Source organism: Zingiber officinale, chromosome 4A, assembly GCF_018446385.1.
Source record: "Zingiber officinale cultivar Zhangliang chromosome 4A, Zo_v1.1, whole genome shotgun sequence".
Lineage (NCBI taxonomy): Eukaryota > Viridiplantae > Streptophyta > Magnoliopsida > Zingiberales > Zingiberaceae > Zingiber > Zingiber officinale.
This window is the reverse complement of record NC_055992.1, coordinates 77,530,931-77,549,124: the sequence shown is the minus strand read 5'-3', so window position 1 is coordinate 77,549,124 and position 18,194 is coordinate 77,530,931. Positions and strand designations below refer to the sequence as shown.

The following is an 18,194-nucleotide window of genomic DNA, read 5'->3' as shown; positions in this document are numbered from 1 at the left end:
GTGGTCAAGGGTACAATCCGGCCACAGAGGTTTTACAATTGCTTCCTCCCTGTTTCCACTTCCTCTTCTTCAGTGATGGTCGTACAATACAAAATCTACTGCTGGTGGTAGTGAAATCGGCTGCCGGAGGAATGGAGAGTGAAAGACAATGGTGTCGGGCAGCAGATTGGGATCACCAAGAGGCTAGTCTCGGATTGCTTTGCCTCTGTCCACAACCCGGAGAGATAACTAAAGCACAGAGAAAACAAAGCAAAGATTAGGGCAAAGGAGCATCCGAGAAGAATTGGCTGGGAATATTCGAGATGAAAGCAGAGAGGAGAAAAACTGGCACTGCTTGGCGTCGGCGGAGACGCTAGGGCACAGATGACAGCGCCGGCACTGGAGTTTGTCTAGGGCAGAGGAAGGGTCGCCGGCACTGCTCGTGCGTCGGTGGAGATGCTCGGCTCGGCGGCGGCGGCACAGCCCAATTAGAGCACGACGTCGCTGTGGCGGCGGCAGAGGAGAGGAGAAGAAACGTCGGCACGGCTTTGGTGCACTCGGGGAAGAAGGAAGGAGGCGGCTAGGGTTGGCACAGAGGAGATTAGGGCAAGGAGAGGCGCGGCGGTTTCGTGGAGAAGAAATGGAGGAAAACGGCGGAAAATAAAGAAAAATAATAAGAAAAAGAAAAGGAAAAAGGAAAAGAAAATAAATCTTTTCCTCATTAAAATAGGGTAACCTAAACAGGCTTTTCCGGACCCCGTTTTTATCCTCGTCCACTCATCCGTACGAGCTCCGAAAAATTCTCGAAAAATCTCCAAAAATTTCGAAAAATTCCCTTATTAATATTCGCTTATTTTCCGGTATTTTACAGTGAATCATTGATTGTCATTGTTAATGTTTGAATTATAGGAATAGGAATGCAAATAAGGGAATGAATCCTTAAAATTGGGTAATAACTCATTCCCATGTACCTCCCCTTCAATGAGTCATTACCCTATTTTCATCAATCAAAATATTCCCTTATTCCAAAAATACCCTTGACCTAAAATTAAAATTTTCTCCCTTAATACCAAATATCAAAATATATTTATTTATTTTTTCTTTCATATCACTTCTCTCTCCTTGTTCTCTCTTATCATATTTTCTCTCTCATCATTTTATCACACACTTTCTCTCTCCTTAATCTCTCCTATCACACTCTCTTTCCTTTTCTTTTCTCATTACACTTTCTCTCTCATCATACTTTCTCTCTCTTCCATCACACTCTCTTCCTTCTTTTTCTCTCATCATACTTTCTCTCTCATCATATTTTCTCTCTCCTCAATCTCTCCCATCACACTATCTTTTCTCTTTTTTTCTTATCACACTTTCGCTCTCATCATACTTTCTCTCTCCTCAATCTCTCTTGTCACACTCTCTCTTTTTTTTCCTCAACACACTTTCTCTCTCATCATACTTTCTTTCTCCTCAATCTCTCCCATCACACCACTGCTCTCTTTTTTTCTCATCACACTTTCTCTCTCATCATACTTTCTCTCTCCTCAATCTCTCTCATTACACTCTCTCTTTCATCATACTTTCTCTCTCCTCAATCTCTCTCATCACACTCTCTCCCCTCATTTTTCTCATTATATTTTCTCTCTCTTTATCCTCTCCCATCATACTTTCTCTCACATCATATTTTCTCTCTCATCTTCTCTCATCATGATCTCTCCTATCACACTCTCTTTTCTCATTTTCTCTCATCACACTTTCTCTCTCTTCATTCTTTCTCATCACACTTTCTCTCTCATCAGACTTTCTCCCTCATCATTCTCTTTCATCATATTTTTCTCTCACATTCATCTTTCTCTCACATCTAATTTTTTCTCTTATTTTCCTTTAAGGGTAAAAAGGGAAATTTTGATTTATTCCGATAGAAAATATGCAACTAACCAAACATTACTTTTAAGAGTGATATTTATGCTCATACCCATTCTCATTCCACAATACAATGATTCCCATTCCGATTCCTATTCCTAAGAAAGAACCAAACACCCCCTAAGAAAAAATACATTTCCTCGCTTAAATGGGTCGCCTAAACAGGCTTTTTCCCGGCCCCGTTTTTATCCCTGTTAACTCGTTCGTACGAGCTCCAAAAAATTCCAGAAAAATTTTCAAAAATTCCGGAAAATTCCTTTATTAATTTTTGCTTATTTTCGGTATTTTACACGTAGCGGAGGAAACCCAATGATACAAGCCTTTCAATAAGGCTCCTAAAAAATTAGATTAAAATTCATATTGTGGGATGCAAACAATTTATATCTAAACATTATCAATTAAGAATAATAGCATACAAAATAACTTTCACAATATACATTATTTCTTACAAGGTGAGAACTAAGTGCAAATCATTATCAAAACAAGATGACACCCCGTCATATTGGTATGCTAATAAAAAGATCAAACTGTGGACATGCTTAGAGTAGATGTGGAACACAGATAAAAGCATCAAAATAGAATACATATCATATGCAACATCCTTCTAGCAGTCCACACTAAATAATGTTGCTATAATCACAAATGGAAGTTATTGGGTTTGTAACAAGTAGAACTCATTCTCAAATAGAAATTTTTTAGCTCGTTAGTGGGAGGATAAAAAGAAACTAACTTTGAATCACAAATTAATTTTATGTCCATGGAAGAGAAGTCATATCACGGGTCCAATTCATCGGCAATATACTCATTCAAGGTAACTTTAAACAAATTATTTCAAATCTTTCGTAGGGGTGGAGGAAGGATAGATTTGGGGGTGAGTTTGAAGGTGGGTTCCTTTGCTCTTCTACTATAGGCATCAGTGAAGATTGAAGCAATGTCGTCGTCAGCCCTACGATCAGGCTTGAAGGTGGCTCATCTCCTCGAAGGTGGTTGTCATAGACCTAGCCCACCACCACAGCCGCTGTAGTCGTCGGGGCGTGTCACCACTGCCTGCCCAGACACTCTCAAACTTGAGAATGATGATGGCAGCAATGGCGGAGAGAGAGAGAGGAAGAAGAGACAGCGACCATGAGATTCTACATCTTCTCCATCCTCCTCTTCTATCTCTTTTTCTTTCTTATTTTATGGAAGAGTAGTGAAGCAGTGAGGTCGAAGGCTGAAGTTCATTTATTTATAAAGGAGTCGTGCAAAGAACAGATCTAGGGTAAAGGTTTTTTATTTTTATTTTTTTTACATTTCCCCATGCATGAGTTTTGAGGCAGAAAAAATACAACGGTTATAATTTCATTGACAACGAGTTATAACCGTTGCCTTATTATTATAATGACAACAGTTTATGAACCGTTATTCCAAGTATTATGAAAATATTCTCAATTACAATGGTTCATTTAATTGTTATCCCAACTATTGTTAAGATAAAAAAACTCTTAAAGATAATGGTTTTAGAAAATCGTTGTAAAATGCGTTGTTATTTAAAAAAATTGTTGCCCTAAATGATAATGGATAGTGTCAAACCATTTTCTTTTGGGGTAACTATTGTATCATTGTCTTTTTCCAACGGTTTTGTCAACAGGTTTGTCAAAAATGATTGTCTTTTTCCAAATTTTCAATATTTTTTTCCTAAAATCATTGTCTTTGTGGTGTTATTTTTTAGCAGTTTTATTGTAATGATGATATGAGTTATGTGTCATCTAGTGTGATGTTCACGACCTCTTCTCCTTTGTGGATGGTAGACTCATGAGCCACAGCCCATGTAGTTTGTGATAGGAGAGCTTTTGTGGAGTTCCACCGTTTGAGTCCTCATATAAAGAGGTGATATGTGGGGAATGGAGCATATGTGGTAGTGAGAGGGATTGGGGCGTGCAAGTTGTTGCTGTAAAGCAACCAAATTCTATATATTCATGATGTCTTATATGCTCTAGAGATTAGGTAGAATATTGTATCTATCCGATATCTAGATCAATTAGGATACTATGTGATGTTAGGAAACTCTGAAGTTTTTATTTCTTATGACAACTCTTTAGTTTGCTCTGGTTTAGTCCATGAGGGACTCTATGTATTAAATTTGATTTCATTTGCTTATTCTTATTCTCCTACTATCTATGCATCTGATAGTGTAGTAGATGATGTGATTATATAGTATAGCAGACTTGGCCACATAGGGCATGAGAGGATGAGTGGGTTAGCAACAAGTGGCCTGTTGGGCCCGGTAACCAAAGTCGAGTTGCCCTTGTGTGAGTTATGCCTATCAGGCAAAGCAACAAGAAAGCATTTTGGAAAGTAATGAGAGTCGGGACTCCTTTATAGCTGGGTCATTCTGAGATTTGAAAACCCATGAATGTGAAAATCAGAAATGGAACAACCTATTTTATTATGTTTATAGATGACTACACGTGTTTTGGCTATGTCTACCTAATCTCGCACAAGTCTAAAGCACTAGAGTACTTCAGAAGGTTTATAAGAGAGGTTGAAAATCAACTAGACTTGAGGGTGAAAACTCTCAAAACTGATCGGGGACGTGAGTATCAATCTGAACAGTTTAAAGAATTATGTTTTGAGAGAGGCATTACAAGATAGTTGACTATTCCTACTACTCCATAACAAAATAAAGTCGCAAAGAGAAGGAATAGGTCTTTATTGGAGATGATGAGATCTATGATGGCATTGGCCAATTTATCCATCTTCCATTGGGGGGATGCGTTATTGAGTACAGCCTACGTCTTTAACCATATTCCAACGAAGTCTGTAGTCAGCACCCCGTATGAACTTTGGATAGGAAGGCAGCCTGACCCTAGTAAATTAAAACCATGGAATTGTACTGTGTATGTTTATGATTCCTTACACAAATATAGCAAGTTAGGCTTGCAAGGAAAGAAGTGTATCTTCATTAGGTACTTTGACCACTCCAAGGGACATGTGTTCCTATGAGAACATATAGACGGGACTGTTAGGCTTGCAAGGAAAGAAGTGTATCTTCATTAGGTACTCTGACCACTCCAAGGGACATGTGTTCCTATGAGAACATATAGACGGGAATGTCACTGAGATTAAGTCTCGTGATGCCAAGTTTCTCGAGAATGATTTTCCTAAGAGAGGTGAAATCAATCAAGACTTCACATTCTACAAGATGGATGAGCCTTGTGGCTCAACTATACCCAACGGCGGGATAGATCCTATTAAGGATTTTGGTCCTAATAAGAGTGGTCCATTTGAAGGTCTAATGACTCTGCCTCCTCGTAGGAGTTATCAGGACAAGGTACCTCATCATCATTTCCTGATGATGAGATTCTCATTATAACTCTAGAGGACAATGAAGAACCAAGGATATTCAGAGAGACTCTCAAGGGTTCAGTAAAAAACTAATGGTTAAAGGCCATGCAAGAAAAATTGGAATCAATGGAAGTCAATAAGGTCTAGGACCTAGTTGACTCGCCTGAGGATAGAAAGGCCATTGGGAACAATTGGGCTCTCAAAATCAAAAGAAAGTTGATGTGTTGATCAAGAAGTATAAAGCCCGTTTGGTAGCCAAGGGTTATATGCAAAAAAAAAAAAACACATTGATTATGAGAAGACCTTCTTCCTAGTAGTCAAGTTTATATCAATTCATTTACTTTTAATGATTATCTCTTATTTGGATCTGGAGTTATACCAGATGGATGTTAAAACTGCTTTCCTTAACATGAATCTAGATGAGGAGATTTATATGGAACAACCCTTGGGTTTGTTCTAGTAGGTCAGGAAGATAAGGTTTGTCGACTTTGGAAGTCAATATATGACCTAAAATAGTCATCCAAATAGTGGTACCTAAGATTTCATGAGGAGGTTTTACGATGGCCGAGGAGGTTCATTGTATCTATCTAATAAGGTCAGATAACTCTTTTGTGATTCTATCTTTGTATGTGGATAATATATTGTTGGCTGCGAACAACATTAAGTATTTAATAACCATTAAAATATGGTTGTTAGCCAGATTTGATATGAAAGATATGGGTGAAGCTGGGTTTATTCTCGGAGTATAGATCTGGAGGGATTACTCGAGAAAATGTTGACTCTTTCACAAGAGACCTACATTAAGAAAATTCTTGAGCGCTTTGAGATGAGTAAATGTAATCCCACAGATACTCTAATTGCTAAAGGAGAAGATCTATGTATGAAAATGTGCCCTAAAATGCAGGAAGAAATAAGGGAAATGAGTAAAGTACCTTACTCTAATACAGTTGGTAGTCTTATGTATGCAATGATGTGTACTCGCCCAGACATAGGTTATGAAGTAAGTTTGGTAAGCGTATATTAGGCTAATCCTAGAAGAGAGCATTCGAAAGCAGTGACAAGGATTTTTTTAATATCTTGAAGGAATTGTAAACTTATCCTTGTGTTACGGAGGAGGTGATTTGACCTGTGCGTTCACTATAAAAAAAAAATCCTCATTCAACAAAATTCAAAATATAACAGTTTTATGCTAAAACCATTATTTTTGCCTTTTAACAACATTTCTAATAAGTTACGACAATAATTTTTAGAAACCATTGTCTATTTATACTTTTTTGGGACTATGACAATGATTTTTGAAAGCTACAACAATGATTTTTGAAAATAGTTATCTATGTGCACTTTTTTGGGGATTATGACAATGATTTTTAAAAATCATTATTTATTAAGTGTTGTTGAATATTATTATTTTTTTCCCTTTGTCATTTTTTCGACTTCGTCATTTTTTGTTGCTGCATTTTTCTTTCCCACTCGAAAATTTTTGCATCCAACCTATGATCTCTTCGCCTTCTTCTCATTTTTCTTTCCTAATCTCTTCACACTGGCAAACCCCCCTTTATGCCACCGAACCCCTCTCCGCCTAACCCCTCTACATTGCCTAAATACCTTTACGTTTTCCCCCCTTCGCCTTTTCCTTCTTGAACCCTAAGCGCCTAAATGCCTTCCCGAACCCTAAGCAACAAAACACATCTCCATCCAACCTACGATCTCTTCTCTACATTTTTCTTACCCTCTTTGCCTACAATCTTTCTCTCTTTTATTCGTTAAGAAATAGAGCTTCTCATCGTGTAGTTCTCTCCATCCTCTTCTTCTCCATTTGTCTTGTGGTCATCCAGTTCCAAGACTAATTCTCCATGGACTCCTTGAAGGAATATGCCTTCATGAAGAGCAGTAGGGGGAGTAGGGGGAGGAGAGTGGCGACGTTGGAGGAATCAAAGAAACTAAAGTTCAAAGAAGATTCCATCAATGGACATGTTTTTGATCTTGATTACACCTCTCAGATCCATTTCTTTCTTGACCCGTTAGAAAAGTCCAGTTCATTGATCTCCAGCATAGTAGCTAGGGAAGAGGAATGCCAACGCCGGCGACAACAAAGAGTCAGCCCAAGTGGTGGCACTGTCAGCACCGACGGCTAAGCAGACCAAGAAGATGGTGAGGGATACAGAAGATGATGATTTGGGAAAAAAGAAGGTAACCTTGTTCTTTGGCTCGCAGACTAACACCATCAAGAGGTTCACGAAGGTTAGGTTTCTGAGCTTTTGATCCGTTCTCACTCTACATTCCTTGAAACTAGAGATGTAATTTCTATAGATTTGCTCTAAGAATCAATTTTTGAGAAAACCTCTATGGAAGAGATCAATGCGTGGTACAAGAAGGTCATCTTCAAAGTCATTGATTTGATGAGTTTCGCGAATTCAATCTAGCGATTCCAAGTAATTTACGAAATTTTGTTCAACTTTATTTTCTTAGAAATTTTGTGCGACTTATCTTTGAGCATTAAGTCAAGAAAAATGCTTGAATCCCTAAATTATCTTGCTAAAAAGATTTCTGATAACATACCTACTGAATTCAGAAACTTAATGAGTGTTGAGGAGATATAAGATACATTACTATTTTGCTGGGGTCTTATAGATATATATCTATTTCTACATGTAACTCTATTGATTTTGTTTATTCTTGGTATAAATTTCAGTGATTTGTCAAAAAATTACTTATCCAATATGATTCCTGAGGAACTTAGACTACTTCAAAATCTAGTCACATTGAATACCTCTTTATGAAATTATTTGTAGTTTATTTTTGAAACCAATAAATCAGATACTTTGAAAGGTTATAGAAATTTTATTCTACCTCATGATTGCTAAATTTTGTTGCAAGAATTTGGAAAACAACAATGTGACTAGTGGTATCACAACTCTCACTCACTGCCCAAGTCTTATTACCCTGTAAGTGACTCTAGAAAAATCACATTTTCTGTGTTTTGAAAATGAAATATTTAACTGTAATTGATTATGTTTCGGTAAACAAGAATTTATCTAATAATAATTTAGTTGGTGATGTTCACATAGATTACAACTTCTCTTGATTTTCTCCCGAAAGGTGAGCAATTGCACATTATTCATGATTTAGTTCCTTATTAAGAATCCACCTTCTATTGCTTATTGCATAGCATGTTAATCTCTAATGTTCCCATTTTTGAGGTTGATCATTAGGACTTTCTAATTAAAAGTCTTTTTCTACTTTTTACATAGTTTTATAGGAAATCCTGGTTTTTGTGGTTATTGACTAAGCTCTCCTTGCCACTTCCATCCACCACAGAGAGGTATAACTCTTTGTACAATAATCTAAGAATTTCCTAGAAGCACCTGCAATTTGTTGTTTGTATTTTGTATGATAATCTATGAATATACAGACTGCTTATTAACATGAGCATCACATGCAATGTATTAATATTTCATTTAGACAAGAGATTGGTAGAATCAATATAAAAATTCTGTTGTCTTAACTCTTTTAATTTTTTTTCCTATTTACCAGAAAAATACTTTTATGTCATGAAATAAAAAATTACTAAGAAAATCTACACAAAAATCTTTAATTAGTTTGTGTATAACCACATAACTAGTTCTAATGAATTTAGCAAAATAATTTTATTACACAAGGTCAAATCTTCTTGATAATGGGCATTTCTTGTTTGTGTCTATTCACAATATTTAATCTGACAGATGTAGAACTTCCCCTCAATGATTCATCAAATGTAATTTTTGCTAATGGAATTAACCAACCTTTTCATTATTTTGTTAGCTAGATAGCATTTGGGTAATGGGTGACAAAACTATAGCTAGAGAAATAATGAAAAAAGCTGGTGTTCCTACTGTACTAGGAAATGATGGACTTGATCTCTAATTGTTACTGCTTCAAATGCCTTGATCTCTAATTGTTATTTTTTGCAATTTAGTCATCAAAAGAGGCTATGAAGTTTGCCCATGAAATTGATTTTCCTGTGATGATCAAGGTACTTTTTTATTTCCTGAGATAGAGTCAACGTGTTTAATACTACAAAATATGTAGTTTTACATTTGTTTAGTCGTACAATCCATGATTTTAGTTTTTGTTAATTTAGTCTGATCTAGTTTCTTTGATGTCCACATGCAATGTTTCTCAGCCCATTTTTCTTCATGACAACTAAAGCACTCACTTCTAGATTCAGACAAATTTACTTCTAAATTCAAAATTTTTTCATCTTGAAATTAACTTGGCTTTTGGGGGTATTTTATTAAATCTCTTCTTTCTCTCCCTACTTTGACTTAGGCAACTACTGGTGGTGGAGGATGTGCAATGAGATTAACTAAAGAATCTGATGAGTTTATGAAGCTACTACAGGTACTTTTATGCTAGACGTGTACAGTCAATACCAATCTTGTTTTTCTTTTTCACTAGAATGCATCAAGCAACCATGCAAATGCAAGTTTCCCTTACTAGTTTTCTAATTCCTTTCTCATCATGAACAGGTGGAAATAATTTTGATGGGACAGTTAATATTTGTAAATTATGAGATTGATTGAAGTTAATATACTCTGAGAATTTGGACTTCCATTGAGGTAAGAAGATACTTGAGTTTGAGACATAAGGCTAAAGTTTACCACCATGATACAGTGTGGTTTCAACTTGTACTATCATGATATTCTATTTCTCTACCATTATTTAGTAACTGATGGCTAACTACTTCATTTAGTAACTGATGGCTAACTACTTCATTTTTTATTGTTACTTATATGAAGCTACTTGTAAACTAATGGTTGCTTCATATAATGGCTGATGGTTGCTTCTACTATTGTGTTTCTGACACCGAGCATAATATAGATTATTCTGGGACGTGAAACTACAGAGGAATTAAGAAAAAAGAAGAGAGAAATAACGAAATAAAAAGTAGTTCAAGATAAGTTTTTTTTTAAAAACCCTTTCTTGAGAAAATAAGAGCGGGAAATAAAGAACAAAAGAGATGTAGCCGTAACGTGATTTAAGCAAAACCAATTGATTCAATATCAAAATAATTTGTCCCAAATATCATCTAAGCATAGGTTTATATATCTCTCAAAACTCTCGAAAAAATCTAAATAGAAAAATAACCAACTAGACTTATTTCCTAAGATTTAGGATAAATTAACCATTAAGACTCGATTCCTAAGATTTAAGACAAAATTAAATATAAAAAATAAACTAAATTTAATTAATGGATAACTATTTAAAAAAATCTCAATTTTGGATTCTCTTCTGCATCAGTCACCTGAAGTAGAAGAGAACTCATCCTTGAGTTTAGGGTGGGTGTATCCGGCTCTAGAGCATAATGACTTAAGTGTTTTACATTAAAAATATCATAAGTTTTTAAATGGCTAGGAAGTCGCAACCTGTAGGCATTGTCATTAATTTTTTCTAGTATCTCGGAAGGTCCAATCTTTCGATCTTTGAGCTTATTGTATTCACCAACAGGGAAATGATCACGAGTTAATACAACCCAAACCATATCACCAATGTCAAAAACAACTTGACGTCGATGTCGATCTGTCCTGATCTTGTACTCGGTGTTGCTTTCTTGAATAGCTTGCTTAACCTACTCATAAATAACTTGAAGATGCTTGGCCATCTCCTCAGCCTTGGGGTTAGTTTGTCCTCGATGCGAAATAGGGACTAAATACAGTACCCTAGATGGGTTTCATCCATAAACAACTTCGAAAGGACTCAAACTAGTGGTCCTATTCTTTGATCTATTGTATGTGAATTCTGCTTGAGGTAAAACTAGATCTCATTGCTTTGGTTTGGTTCTTGTGAGACATCTCAGAAAATTTCCTAAGCTCCGATTCACTACCTCAGGCTGACCATCTGTCTTAGGGTGATAGGCGCTGTTGAAGTTTAGCTTTATTCCTAGTTTTTCCCATAAAGTCTTCCAAAATCGACTAACAAATTTAGTATCACGATCCAAAGTAATAGTTTGAGGAATACCATGTAAATGCACAATCTCTTTGAAGAAGAGAGTGGTAATCATAATAACATCCATGGTTTTTCTACATGTCATAAAGTGAGCCATCTTGGAGAATCGGTCCACCACAACTAGAACAAAGTTTGCATTGGCGAGGGTTCCCTTAGATTGCTGACAAATAAAGCAACGGTCCACAAAATGAGCTACGTCACTGGTTAGCTTGGTCCAATAGAAGTCAGAAGAGATGAGAGCTAATGTCTTATCTCGGTCAAAGTGTCCTTCGTTATGCAATTCATTGATAATGAGCTGTATATCTAAGAAAGATCGAAAGTCGACATCCTTAATGCTCATGGTAGTAAGCAGGGAAGAATGACAGCTTTGAGCATCTGCGACATAATTAAGACTCCTAGATTGATACTTCAGCATGAATATAAACTCTAGAAGTGCTAGAATGGATGTTTCGGTCATCTTTTCCTTCATCAATTGAAAACTAGTTGTAGCCGCTTTAGTCCACTTGAACCCGTGCCCTTTGAGATACTCAGTGATAAGACAATTAAGGTGCTGAAATTCTAGATGAATCGACGATAAAAAGAGGTCAATCTATGAAAATTTCGGATGTCATGAATGGTTTTTGGCTGTGGCCACTCTAAAATATTAGCTAGAGCCCTAGAGCCAATCATTTGATGATTGTATTTTGAACTTATTGTATCATATTCTATATAAATAAAGGCATTTGGTTTTTGGTTATTATACTTAGTTGTATTGGTGCCAAATAAACTAAGTATAATAACGTCCTTGAGTAGAAGGTTCTTACCTATATCAATCGATTGGTTGAATCGATATTGAGATGATATAGGGAACACTACTCTTAATCATTCCTAGTCGAGTATTAACATTCAGGGACAATGTTAATGTAATAAGACTAGCATGTAGGTCAACTCGATGACTTGGTCTCACAAGTCATGGATATAGAGATATCAAGTTGACACATGGGTATGCATTAGAGAATGTATACTGAATGACCCGCCATGAGAAAGTATCATGGATCGTTATATGAGTGTCATATATTTTCTCATGTGGCTATTAGTATGACTACTAGTCCTTGTACCTGAAGTCACCATGGATCCCTACATAAGGAGTTATGTACTTTGGTTTCGTCAAACGTCACCCGTAACTGGGTGGACTATAAAGGCGATTACTTGGTATGTAACAAATTATGCAGAGGGATGTGAGTGATGTAGATGAGATTTATCCCTCCTATATGACGGGAGAGACATCAATATTCTTGATAGAGTGAGACTACCAAGTGCATGGCCATGTCCAAATGAGTCAATATGAGATATTGAGCTCATTTGATTGAGTGAGTCTACTTGGAGTTCAAGATTTAGATTGATTAGAGGATGACACGCTCTATGCCTCACATTGATCAATCTAGATGTTTAGGATAGAAGGACACTTGTCATATATTGTGAGGAGTCACAATTAGTAGTCACAAGGTGATGTTGGATCTCAACATTCTTGTAACATTGGGTAGTAATGATGTGTTGCTAGATACCGCTCATTACTTATGCTCCTAAATGGGTTTAGGGGCATTGCCAACGTTATAAGAACCTATAGGGTCACACACTAAGGACAATTAGATGGAGATTAGGTTCATATGATGAACCAAGAGGATTAGATTCATTTGATGAATCAAATTGGATTAAGAGTAATCCTAATTGGACTAATTGAGTTAGACTCAAGTTGATTCATGTGTTTAATGAGTCTAATTTGGATTATGACTCATTGAATCAATTTAATTAAATGAATTAGATTCATTATATTAAATTGGCTTGAATTAAATGGTTTGATTAGATCAACCATGAGAGAGATTAAGTCAAGTTTGACTTGACTTGAGAGGAAGATGAAGAGTCAAGTTTGACTTGACTTTATGCCACCTCATTGGTGAGTTGACATTGAGTGGGCCAATGATGATGCTCTATATCATCATGGTTGCTTAAGTGGGATGCCACCTCATGGGAGTTACCAAGAGTTGTGACTCTTGGCATTCCATGGGAGTTACTCACACCCTCTTAATGTGGCCGACCACATGAATGGAGAGATAAGTTTTCATTTTTGTGAATTACTCTTATTCACTCCATCTTCTTCCTCTCAAGCTCTCCCTCTTCTCCTCTCTTTCCGTGACCTATCAAGGTGCTAGCACACCTTTCGTTTAGGTCTTCTCCACCTAATTAGTTCGTGTGGATACTTCTAGAGGAGTATCTATTTTAATACTCTTGAGATCCGGCACCATTTGGACGAGCGAGAACGCGAAGGGCTTCGGTTCAAAGGTATAACCCTTTTTTTTTATGTAGATCTAGGAGTAGATCTCGGTAGAAACTCGTATTCGTAGTTTTCGAAATTTTTCTTTGCATGGATTCGTTGGCTTTGGGGCTTTCGGGATTTCCGCGACACGAAAATGCGATTTTCGCGGACCAAAAAATCCAACATAAAACTGCATCTATCTTTGATGGATCTGCACGAACACCATCGGTAGATACTATAAATCCAAGAAACAAAACCGAGGTTGTGAAGAAAGAACACTTTCTGTTGTTGATGAACAAGTGTTCCGCCTTTAGCTTCTTAAAAATAGTGTGAAGGTGATCAAAGTGCAAAGCTCGTGTCAGTCTATAAATAAGGATGTCATCCAATTATACAACTATGAATCTTCCCATAAAAGGTCATAAGACTTGGTGAATGAATCTCATGAATGTGTTGGGTGCATTGGATAGTCCGAAAGACATGACCATCCACTCGTACAATCCATGTTGTGTCTTTTAGGCGGTATTCCATTTATCTCCGGGCTTGATTCGAATCTGGTGGTATCCACTCCTAAGATCAATCTTGGAGAAGATGTTTGAACTGGAAAGTTGATCCAACATGTTATATAAGCGAGGATTCAGAAATATATACTTCACCATGATTATGGTAATTGATCTACTATCAAATGCACCACGAACCATCTTTCTTTGGCATGAGTAGGGAAAGGACTGCATAAGGGCTCATACTCTCACGAGTATAACCTTGTCTCAATACCTCCACAACTTGTCATTGTAGTTTTTGAGCATCCTTAGGGATAACACGGTATGTCGGTCGATTAGGTAAGCTTGACCCTAGAACGAGGTCAATCTAATGTTGAATGTCTCTCCTAGAGGAAAGCCCCAGAGGAAGGTCTTCAGCCATCAAATTAGCAAAGTTGGATAGGAGTTGTTGCACCTTAGCTGGTAGATCTAAGTCTAGGTCTATTTTATCGCTTTTGTAAGTAAGCAAAGTATAGAACATGTCTTCGTGCTTCATCTTGTTCAAAAATCTGGACATAGAAAGTAGTGTAGAGTTATTAGTTACCAAATCTGAAGGGATTCCATCTCATCCAGACTTCGAATAGAGTGTAACCACGTTAGAAGACCATGAACTCATCATCTTCCTTGTAAATAGCCACTTTCGTCCTTCTTCTAGATTCAAAAGGAAAGTTGGTATCTTTATTTTCATCTCGTAACAACTCCAAGGGGAACATAGCCATGTTGGATGGTACGAGATGACTGTGTCACTAGATGCTCCTGCATCAGATGCCCCAGGTTGAAAAGAACTCATCCTCAAGTTCAAAATAATGTCTTCAACATCCATAGTCTCCCTTTTCATGTATTGTCTTCCGATACAGCACAAACTGTATCCTCAAATAAGACCGAAATCTCATGGTCATCACCATAGAGTACCTCGTCAACTTCATCATCAAATATCGATTCGCCTACTGCTTCGATCTCATCTTTGTTGTAAATTGTATCATCGAATAATTCGATCTTGTCGTCGTCTTCGCTGCCTCCTACAATTGGATGATCGAGAGAGTAGGACTGGTCGTACTCAATGTTGTCGAGGTCCGCATCCTCATGGTTGTCTCCACCGTCGTGAGAGGAAGGGGGGACGTAGAGGCACTGCAGAGTTGGTGTTTTCTCAAAGTTGTAGGTGGTGGGGTGATGTGCGTAGATTATATACTCTTTTATGCATGTTTTTACGCACATTTACATACTTTGAGCATGCTTGATCTATGCATTTTTATACTTCCAGCTTTCCTTTTAGCATATTTACTCTTTTGGTTCGGAGATCTGCTTTTTGTGCATTTTCTGTACACAGGAGTCGAAATTGGTGAAGATTATGCGTCCTCGGGCAAGCTTGGAAGGAATTGAAGGGAGAGAGCATCAGGCTGTGTACCACACACGGCCGTGTAGTTTTAACAGGAAGGGAAGAGGACATGGCCGTGTGAATCTCACACGGCCGTGTCTTGATTTGAAGAAATTAGAGCAGATGCCTTACATGGCCGTGTAGATCTACACGACCGTGTGAGGTTTCCAGAGGCTAAGCAGGTGGTAGCATTTCCAGAGAACAGAAGGGTCCTGGCCGTGTGAGTCACACGACCATGCAGCTTTGGCAGAGAATGAAAAGGACATGGCCGTGTCACAGGGCCGTGTGGCGCCCGATTTCCTCCTCTATTTAAACCCTCCTTCATGAATTGAAAGGGGATCTCTCCCCCTTTGGGAGAAGGCAAGATTTGGTGGTTTCCTCCTATTCTTGGGAGGATTTCTGGGCGATTCGAGGGGAGTTCTTGACGATTTCGACTCCGGAGCGAGGATTGGATCCGAAGACGAGGCTTCTTCGTAGATAAGTTTTCTCTTTCCCCCTTTTCTTGGTTTCTTGGATTGGGGATTTAAGAAATGCTTGTAATCTTTATTTCTTCGGGTATTTTTCCTCGATTCATGGAGTAGATCTTGTAATCTAGGATTAAGGGAGTATTTGTATGATGGATTGATGTAATCTCTTATGGATTTGCCAATTTCTTGTTTCAATGACATTGTCTTGCTTGTATCAATTAGATCTTGAATGATTAATGGTGATTTGTGCTTAATTCTCATTATTGATTGATTGTTTGGATTTCTTGTGGACTTTGTAAAGATAAACTCTCACTCGATCATCCGAGGGATCCACGTGGCAGGGCCCGTGTAAGGACGTTTGAGAGATAATCTTGAAGAGGAAATAGGAATATTCAAGAGAGTAGGATGGATCTTGTGATTAGTTTCTTGTATCTTGATAGATTAATAAGTTGTGGGCTTCTATGTTGATATCCGAGGAAGGCATAGTAATAGGTGCGCTTTTGTGTAAGGACAACGTAGGTTCACGTCTAATTGATCATATTTAGATACATTTCTCAGTCCTTAGCCGGTTATCTATTGCAAGAGAGAACCGACAACTTTCTACAAGTGTTTGGCAATTGAGGGATAAGAATTGGTGAACCATTTACATTCAAGAAATCTTACAAAGAAACCGAAACTCCTAGAGTCTCCCTTTATCATAACTCAAAACACTAAACTCTTGTTTGTTGATCTTTAATATTAGATTTGTTTACCTTCACTTTGCATTTGAAATAATTGGATAGTTGTTTAGCTAATTCGCATTGAGACATTTCTAGTGCTTATTCCAGTCCCTGTGGATACGATAATCTTTTATATTACTTGCGACATTTCCGTACACTTGCGGAGCGTAACAAGTTTTTGGCGCCGTTGCCGGGGACTGCGCTATAACCTTAGGAATTATCAATTGAGTTAGACTAAACATAACATTTGTTTTCCTTTCATATTGCATAGTTGTAACTAATCATTAGATTTCTGTTTTTACTCTCTTGTATAACTTTTACTTCTTGTTAATTCTTTTTGTACAAATTCAATTCTGCATTTTTGACTCTTTTATTTTTCATTTTCTGTTGAATTGTCATTTGCTATCTTGTTCTTGTGTATGCGAAGATCTAACTTTGCAGGGGAATTCTTTCCTTTTGATCCTGAGATTGACAGAACTTTCCATAAAAGAAGAATTCTGCAAAGGCAAATTGAAGAACAGGAACATTTGAACATGACGAATAGACCACTCAAGGATTATGCAGCACCTTATGCAAGAGGTTTTCGATCTGGTATTTCAAGACCTTCAGTGGAAGCTAATAACTTTGAGATCAAACCTGCAATTATATCTATGGTGCAGCAGAACCAATTTGGTGGAGGACCTCATGAAGACCCCAATCAACACTTAGAGGTCTTTTATGAAATATGTGGTACCATAAAAATGAATGAAGTTCCTTCAGAAGCAGTTAAATTATTATTATTTGGGTTTTCTTTAAGAGATAGGGCAAAGCAACGACTGAATTCTTTGGCCCCTAATAGCATCACCACTTGGGAGCAGTGTGAGCAACAGTTTCTTGATAAATTCTATCCACCAAGCAAAACAGCTCATATGAGGAATTTAATTGCAAGCTTCAAGCAAACTGACTCAGATTCTCTTTTTGAAGCATGGGATAGATATAATAGTATGCTCAGACAATGCCCACATCATGGGTTGGAAAGATGGTTAGTGTTGCACACTTTTTATAATGGTATCAACTATCATACCAAAGTGTCCTTTGATTCAGCTGCTGGAGGGGCACTTATGAATAAAAGTTTAGATGAAGCTGAAGAAATTATTGACAGTGTAGCACAAAATCATCATCAATGGGCAAATGAAAGAAGTGGTGGCTATTCTTCTGTAAACCCAACAATTAAAGCATCAGGGAAGTTTGATGTAGATGCAGTCACTCTTTTGTCTGCAAAATTGGATGCTCTTACAAAGAAATTTGAGAATATGGGGACTAGTGCTAATATGGTCAATGCTATTAGTACATCTTGTGAAGTATGTGGGAGTTCAGAGCACTCAAATAACTCATGTCCATTGGGAGCTATCACTGCACAAATCAATCAACTGGAATAATGTGATGCAATCATGAGTTACAATCAAAGGCAGAACAACCCATACTCAAATACTTATAACCCTGGATGGAAGAGCCATCCCAATTTTTCTTACAGAAATTATCAAGATCAAGGACCATCTATGGGGGCAAGACCAAATTTTCAAGCTGGGCAACAAAATTTTCAACATCTATCTT

At 37.3% G+C, this 18,194-nt stretch overlaps 1 long non-coding RNA gene and 1 other non-coding gene across 4 annotated transcripts; one reads left to right on the top strand and one right to left on the bottom strand.

The window, feature by feature from the left end:
• Positions 1-6,683: 6,683 nt before the first annotated feature.
• On the top strand, positions 6,684-10,017 carry LOC121970011. 3 transcript variants are annotated; one of them, XR_006108810.1, is made up of 4 exons: positions 6,684-7,658; positions 8,478-9,238; positions 9,535-9,606; positions 9,735-10,017. It is a non-coding gene; the product is annotated as an uncharacterized LOC121970011 (long non-coding RNA). The 3 variants fall into 3 exon arrangements; XR_006108809.1 differs by having other exon boundaries at positions 6,685-8,548; positions 9,182-9,238; positions 9,735-9,957; XR_006108808.1 differs by having other exon boundaries at positions 6,693-9,238; positions 9,735-9,957.
• A 7,490-nt stretch (positions 10,018-17,507) lies between these two features.
• On the bottom strand, positions 17,508-17,613 carry LOC121974062. Its single transcript, XR_006109931.1, has one exon. It is a non-coding gene; the product is annotated as a small nucleolar RNA R71 (small nucleolar RNA).
• Between the last annotated feature and the right edge of the window lie 581 nt (positions 17,614-18,194).